Here is an 8,731-nt window from a genome sequence, read left to right as displayed (position 1 = left end):
TTTGTGTTTCATCTTGGCTGGGCCTGCTTGAGTGTCTGGGCAGCTGAATGTAGTTATGCCCCATGGTGAGATTGGGAACTAACTCCATTGTGGAGTCTATTGGAGCAGCTGAGTAGCTGCTTTGGGTACATGGTCTGCTTCCCGTATATAAGAAACAGCTTTGGGAATGATCTCTAGCTTATGGCATGCTTGAATCCTGCATGTAGCCATGTCAGTATTCTGCCATGCTTTGCCAACCTTGGGACTTTCAATGAACTTAAATTAATGGCCTGTCATGTATTTTGGTAACATCAGGATTGTACCCTTTTACTAGTCAACCTTGGGTTTGTCAGTCTCAGTAACCAGCAGCTGTCTGAGTGAAGAAAAGTCTCTAGCTCTGTTGAGAGAGCAAGAGGCAGAGATGAAACTTAAGGCTGAGGGCCTTTCACCCAGCCCCTAGAGCCTTGCACTTTGAACTTGGACTTAAAAAACTAAACTAAACTCACTGTCGTCGAGTTGCATCCAACTCCTAGTGACCCTCCTTGGGTTTCTGAGGCAGTATCACTACAGAAGTAGATTGCCCAATCTTCCTTCTGAGGAGTGGCTGGTGGGTTTGAACTGCCAGCTTTTTGGTTAGCAGTCAAATGCCTAAGGCACTACACCACCAGAGCTTGGACTTAAAGCCTCCAAATTGTAAGAATAAATTCTTGTTTATTCAGCCATCCCATTTGTAATATATTCCTGTCAGAACAGCACTAGGTAACCAAAACACCACTTAAAGAATTTTGAAAAATAAAACAAACTTACAAGACTGATAATAGGGAACCAAAGACATCAGTCTATAAATTAAGACAATGATGAAGCAAAAAGGAGAACTGAAGGGTATTACAGAACTTCCAAATGAAGAGGAAATCCAGATAATATGAAGATAAAATAGACTGTTTAAAACTTAGAAGGATAATAAACTGCAGAGTAACCACAAAGAAAAATAATAAACTTCTTAGCCAGAATAAAAAAGAAGGAAATAATAAGGAGTCAGTAAACAAAAAGTCAATATTAATGAAGGAAATATAAAGAAAGTCTGTACACAAAATAAACACAGCACAGAAATACATATGGAACAAATAAATCATCAACGCATACAAATAAAATAATAGACACAACAAAATGGTAGCAGTAATTTCATATCTATAGATAATTATACTGAAAGCAAATGGGTTAAATTCACTAGTCAAGAGACAGAGGGTGGGAGAATGGATAAGAAAGCATGACCCATCAATATGCTGTCTACAAGAGACACTCCTTAGACAAAAAGTTAAAAATATGCTAAAAATCAAAGAATGGAAAAACACATATGAAGCAAACATCAACCAAAAAAAAAAAAAAAATTAGGAGTGGCAATATTAATTTCTGATAAAATAGATAATAGAGCAGAAACTAGCAAAAAATACAATGATTAAAGAGTCAAACAAACAAGAGGACATAGTCATAATAAATATCTATGCATCCAATGAAAAAGCCCCAAAATACATAAATCAAATTTTACAGGATTGAAAAGATAAATAGACAACTCCACAGTAATAGTATGAAACACTAGTATACCACTTTTGATGATTGACAGAATAACAGGAAAGAAATTCAACAAATATACAGAAGTTCTAAACCACACAATCAACCACCATAGCCTAGACATATACAGAACACTCCACCCAACAACAGCAATGTCTATATTCTTTTCCAGTGTACATGGAACTTTTTCCAGAATAGACCATATGTTAGGCTACAAAGTAGGTCTCAATATATTTAAAAGCATTGAATTAGTTCAAAGCATCTCCTCAGACCAAAATAGTACAAAATTAGAAATAAGCAATAGGTGAACAGAGTTAAATATATATATGGTAATTGAAAAAATTCTATTTAAAAACTAATGACTAATAGAAGAAATTAAAAAAGAAATAAAAAAAAAATCCTACAATCAAAACTGAATAAAATCATAAGAGATCAAAACCCTTAGGACACAGCAAAAGCAGTGCTAAGAGATCAATTTATAGCAATGAACACACACATTAAAAAAAGAAAATAAACACCTTACCCAACAACTCCAACAATTAGAAAAAGAGTAGTATAAAAAAGCCCCTACACAAACAAACAATAACAAAAAAAGACCTCACTGCCATTAAGTTGATTACAACTCATAGTGACTCCCTTTGTGTTTCCAAGGCTGTAAATCTTTACAGAAGTAGGTTGCCAGTCTTCCTTCTGTGGAGTGGCTGGTGGGTTTGAACTGCCAACCACCTGGCTAGCAGTGAAAGGAAATAATAAAGATTAGAGTAGAAATAAAGAAAGAGAAAAACAATAGAAAGAATAAATAAGACTAGAAGTTGAGTACTTAAAAGGATTAACAAAATCAACAAATCATTGGCAAATCTAACAAAGGAAAAGAAAGAGAATATGCAAGTACAATGAATAAGAAATTAAATGAGTGTTATCACAACAGAACCAAACAAAATAAAAAAGATTATAATTGAATGCTATGAAGAATTGTATTCCTACAAACTCTAAAACCCAGAAGAAATGGACAAATTTCTAGAAACATGCTTCTCACATAAAGATAAACTAACAGAGACTGAGGTGAAAAATGTAAGCAGGCTCATAAAAAAGGAAAACAAAACAAACAGGTCATAAAAATACTCCCCAAAACAAGTAAATTTCTTCATCCAGATAGTCTCACTGGAAATTCTACCAAGCATTCAGAGAAGAGCTGATTATAATTCTACTGAAACTTTTCCATAATATAGAAAAAGATAGAATACTATTGGATTCATATTACTAAGCAAGCATAACTGATACCAAAGTCATGCAAAAACACCACTTAAAGATAAAATTGCAGGCAAATATACCTCATGAATATAGAATACTCAACAAAATGCTAGCCAATAGAATCTAACAGCATATCAAAAAAATAATAAAATATGACCATGGAGTATTCATACCTTGTATTCAAGGATGGTTCCACATCAGAAATGCAATCAACATAGCCCTCTACATAAATAAAGGAAAAGAAATAGACCATCCTATTAATGAATTCAGAAAAAGCATTAAATATAATCCTATACCCATTCATAATTAAAATGCTAAGGAAAATAGGAATAGGAGAAAAATTCCTGTATATAATTAAGGGCATATACACAAAACCAATGGCCATTATTATTCTCAATGGAGAGAGATGAAAGCATTCCCCTTACAAACTGGAACTGGACAAGCATGCCCTTTGTCACCAGTCCTGTTCAATATTGCATTGGAAGTCCTAGCCAAAGCAATAAGGGAAGAAAGAGAAATAAAACACATCCAAATTGGGAGGAAGAAGTAAATTTAAATCTATTTACATATGATATTACCCTACACCTAGAAAATCCCAGTGACTTAATGAAAAAGCTACTGGAACTAATACAAAGTTTCAGCAAAATGGCAGGGTACAAGATCAACATACAAAAATCAGCCAGATTCCTCTACATTAGCAATGAGATTTCTGAAAAGGAAATTAGGAAAGCAATACCATTTACAATCCCCACCAAAATTTTTAAATACTTAGGAATAAACCTAACCAGAGACACAAAAGATTTATTCAAAGAAAACTACAAAATACTTCTTTAAGAAACCAAAAGAGATCTACATAAATAAATGAAGATCATACCATGCTCAAGGATTGAAGACTTAACATTGTGAAAATTTCAATACTTCCCAAAGCAAGCTACAAATATAATGTAATCTCAATCCACATTCCTAGATTGTTATTTGAAGAGATGGAAAAACTAATCATCTCCTTTATAGGAAAAGAAAAGAGACTTCAGATAAGCAAAACACTACTAAAAAAGAACAAAGTAGGAAACTTCACACTGGCCTAGTTCAAAACCAACTCTACAGCCATGGCAGTCAAAACAACCTGGTACTTGTACAAAGACAGACACAGGGACCAAAGGGACAGAATGGAGAACCCAGAAGTAAATCCATCCATTGATGGAAATCAGATCTTTAACAAAGAGCCAAAATTCATTAAATGGAAAGAGATAACCTCTTTAACAAATGGTACTGCCCAAACTAGATAACAATTTCCATAACAATGAAACACTAACATTAACTCACATTATATACAAAAACTAACTCAATATGGATCAAAGACCAAAAATGTAAAAACCTAATATCATAAGGGTCATCAAAGAAAAAATTGGGGGCAAACATAGGGTCCTTTATTCTAGGTATAAATAGACTATCAAACATAACTGAAAATGTACAAATAGTAGAAGATACAGCAGATGACTAGGATTCTCTAAAACATTTTGCACATCAAAAGACTTCTAAAAAGTACAACAAGAGCCTACAAGTTGGGAAAAACTTGACAATCACACATTTAAAAATCTCTAAAATTTATCAATCTCTAAAATTTATCAATCTCTAAAATTTATCAAAAACTTCACACCTTCACAAGAAAAAGACAAATAATCCAATTAAAAAATGAGAAGAGTACATGTGCAGACATTTCACCAAAGAAGACATCCAGGCAGCCAACAAATACAAGAGAAAATCACCATGATTGTTACCTGTTGTTGTTGTTGTTGTTGTTATGTGCCGTGGAGTCAAACCCAACTCATAGCGACCCCTCCTTGGGTTTCCGAGGCAATATCACTACGGAAGTAGGATTGCCCAACCTTCCTTCCGAGGAGGAGTGGCTGGTGGGTTTGAACCGCCAGCCGTCTGGTTAGCAGGCAAGTGTCTTAGCCACTATGCTACCAGAGCTCCTTATGGCACCAATAAATACATGCAAATCTCTGTTCATTGTAGCGTTATTCATAACATCAACAATATGGAAGTAATCTAAATGCTTATATTGGATGAATGGATAAACAAACTATGCTACATACATACAATGAAATACTATGCCACTTTAAAGAATCCATTATGTGGATGAACCTGGAGGACATAATGCTGAGTTAAATAAGGCAATCAGAAAAGGACAAATATTGTATGAGGCCACTATTATAAAAAGTCAAGAAAAAGTTTACACACAGAAGAAACATTCTTTGATGGTTACCAGGGATTGGAGGGAAAGAGAGGTTACATGACGAAATAGAGAGTAGACACGTATTGACTTGGATGAAGTAAAAGGCAATAAACAATAAAGAGGAGGGTAGCACAACATGACCAACAGGAAAAGAAGACATTACGATATGAACAAGAATAAAGGATAACAAAGATAAGTGCTATTGCATACACAATCCTATAACAATAGTAATTAAATACAATATCTATGGGTAGATAACATAGGTAGACTTGAAAGCTGAACAAACATGGAAAGGTGAATGGGAGTATACCCAAAAGTATATAGATATTTGGCAGAGAACATTTCTATATATTTCTTTGTAGGTGCTCCAAATATATCCAAGGATATTGTACTGCAATCAAAAGACAATGTTCTGAAAACTTCTTAGCCATAACCAAGCAACTTGAGGGAATGGGTCATGGGACCTGGGGACTTAAGACCACAGTATTAGGGGAATCCAGGTTAATTAGCATAACAGTCCACAAAGACAGGGTTTTATATCCTACTTATTGAGTATGACTAGGGTCTTAGTAGCTTGTGTGTGACCATCTAACACACAACTCTTGGTCTTTCCTTATCCAGAGCAAAGAAGAGTGAAGAAAATCAGAGACTCAAGGAAACAATTGATCTAATGAACTAATGGGCCAGGTAAACCACAACATCCATTACCTTGAGACAAGAAGAACTAGACGGTGCCCATCTACTGTAACCAACTGATCTGATTGGGATGATGTTAAAAGGTCTTGGAAAGACAGGGAGGAAAAAAAAAATGTAGAACAAATTTCAAAACCATAAATAATGTCCAGTCTTTTGAGTCTGATAGAGACTAGTGAAATCCCTGAGACTGTGGTCCTTAGCATCTTTCAAGCCTGGAACTGAACACATCTACAGGTATCAACTTACAGCCAAACAATAGCCAGAGCTAAAAAGTGAACAGTGACATGAAGAAGTAATGTCCTCCTTTCTTCAATCAACCACATGAGACCAAAAGTGGCATTTCCCCAAAAACAAATCTTAGAGGGCAAGAAGGAGCAGGAAAGAATGACAAATAGAAACAGAAAAACCAGGAAGGAAGTAGGAATAGTGCTGTTGTTGTATTGAAGGGACTGAAACCAATATCACAAAATAAAATGTGTATAAATTGTTGAATGAAAAACTAATTTGCTCTATAAACTTTCACCCAAACTACAATAAAGTGTAAAATAAATAAATAAAATTCAGTGCTGTGGAAAGGATATGGTTATTTTACAAAGCAATGCGTAAAATTCTGGGAGAGAAAATTTTCCACTGTCTACATGAGAAATATAAAGAGAGAAACTGATATTCAATAAATCTGTGAACTTTAAACTGTTATGCCAGTACCATTGAAAACACAGCAGAAAATTTACTACAACTAAAACTTAAAAGATGAAGTTGAGATAAAACAATAAATTAATACTAAATCAAGGAGCATAGTATCTGTTATTCCGAATCCTAATATCCCATTAGAGTTCTTATATTGTCTCTGTAAATAAATTGCCATAAGTTTGGCTCAAGTTAATAAATAGTGCTCATACTAAAGGTCAAAGGGCCAAACTTCTCTGATTGTTTATATTCTTACTTTAGTCCATATGGAAAAATATGGTCTTCTGAAATGAGGGTATAATTTTTATGAAGTTATTTTTAGGTGACTTAAAGTCAGATTCTGTGTTTTGCATTTCTGCACATCCTTTATTAACTAACGTAGATTTGACTTAAACCTCAGAGGCCTTCACTAATTTATTTTTATTGAAAAAGAAACACACTGAGCAATTCCATAGTATAAAATTAAAAGCTTTTTCTCTTAATTTAGATTCTGAGTAATACTTCTCACTGAAATAAACTGTGCCAAATGTTCCTTTTAAATATTCTTACAAAAATTTTATCCACATATGAAAGCATATGTGCACTCATTTATTTAAATTTATTTTTGTAAAATATATCTAATATAATGGTGTAAGATGAGTCCCTATGTTGGAAGGCATTCAAAATACACATTAGTTGCAATGATTAAGTGAAACATATCAACAATCATGAAAATGGCACAGGACTAGGCAATGTTTCATCATTTTTTACATGGATTTGACATGGAGGAACACCAAATCAAAGGCAATTAATAACAGCAACACTGAGCATTTAACAGGTACCTGTTGTTGTAACATTTTTTTTTTTTTTTTAATTTTTATCTTTTGCTATTAAATAGGATCTAGCTATGACCACTCATCTTTCAGCTTGTCATATTGTGGTGGCTTGCACATTGCTGTGAGATAGAGGCTATGCCATCAGTATTTCAAATACCTGTATGGACAGCCATGGTGGAAAGTTTTCAGCTGAGCTTCCAGGTAAAGACAGACTTGGATGAAAGGAAGGGGCCATCCACTTCTCAAAGCATTGGTCAGTGAAAACCTTATGAATAGCAGTGAAACACTGTCTGATGTATTACTAGAACACTTTATGAATAGCCCAAAACACTGTCCAATATAGTGCTTGAAGATGAGCCCCTCAGTTTGGAAGGCACTGAATATACAACTATGAAAGAGCTGCAGAAAAAATTAGAGTCCACATTTAAGATATGGATGGAGCACAATTCAAAATGGGAAGAAATGGCTACAAACATTCTTTAATAATCAGAACATGGGATGTACAAAGTATGAATCTAGGAAATTTGGAAATGTCAAAAGTGAAATGGAACACATAAATATAGATATCTTAGGTATTAGTAAGTTGACATGGATTAGTATTGTCCATTTTGAATGAGACAATCATATGATCTACTATGCCTGGAAAGATAAATTAAAGAGGAATGGAATTGTTTTCATCATCAAAAAGATTATCTCAAGATCTATCCTGAAGAACAATGCAGTCAATGATAGGATAGTATCAATAGGCCTACAAGGAAGATGAGTTAATACTACTATTATTCAAATTTATGCACCAAACACCAAAGCCAAAGATAAGGATATTTAAGATTTTTACCAACTTCTGCTGTCTAAAATTGACCAAATATGCAATCAAGATGTGTTGATTTTTATTGGTGATTAGAATATGAAAGTTGGAAATAAAGAAGAATCAGCAGTAGTTGGAAAATATGGCCTTGGTGACAGAAAAGATAGACAAGATTAATGACAGAATTTTGCAAGAACAATGATTGATTCATTGCATATACCTTTTCTCAACAACATAAAAGGCAGCTATACACATGAGCCTTGCCAGATGGAATACTCAGAAATCAAATAGACTACATCAGTGGAAAGAGGTGAAGAGGAAGCTCAATACTTTTAGTTAAAACTAGACCAGGAGCTGACTGTGAAACAGACCATCAAATACTCATACGCAAGTTCCAGTTGAAGCTGAAGTAAATTAAAATAAGTCCAAAATATTCAAAATATGACCTGGCTTACATTCTACTTGAATTTACAGACAACCTGAAGAATAGATTTGACCAAAGACCATTAAAGTTGTGGGATTACATGAAGAACATTATACATGAAGAGTACAAACAATCATTAAAAAGAGAGGAAAAGAAGAAATAACAAAAAAGGATGTCAGAAGAGACTCTGAAACTGGCTCTTGAACATAGAGTAGCTAAAACGAATAGATGAGATGCTGAAATAAAAGAGCTGAACAAAACACTTT

The sequence above is a fragment of the Orycteropus afer genome, unplaced genomic scaffold, assembly GCF_000298275.1.
Source record: "Orycteropus afer afer isolate SDZICR_OR568_19922 unplaced genomic scaffold, OryAfe1.0 scaffold00091, whole genome shotgun sequence".
Taxonomy (NCBI): domain Eukaryota; kingdom Metazoa; phylum Chordata; class Mammalia; order Tubulidentata; family Orycteropodidae; genus Orycteropus; species Orycteropus afer.
This window is presented reverse-complemented; position numbering follows the sequence as displayed.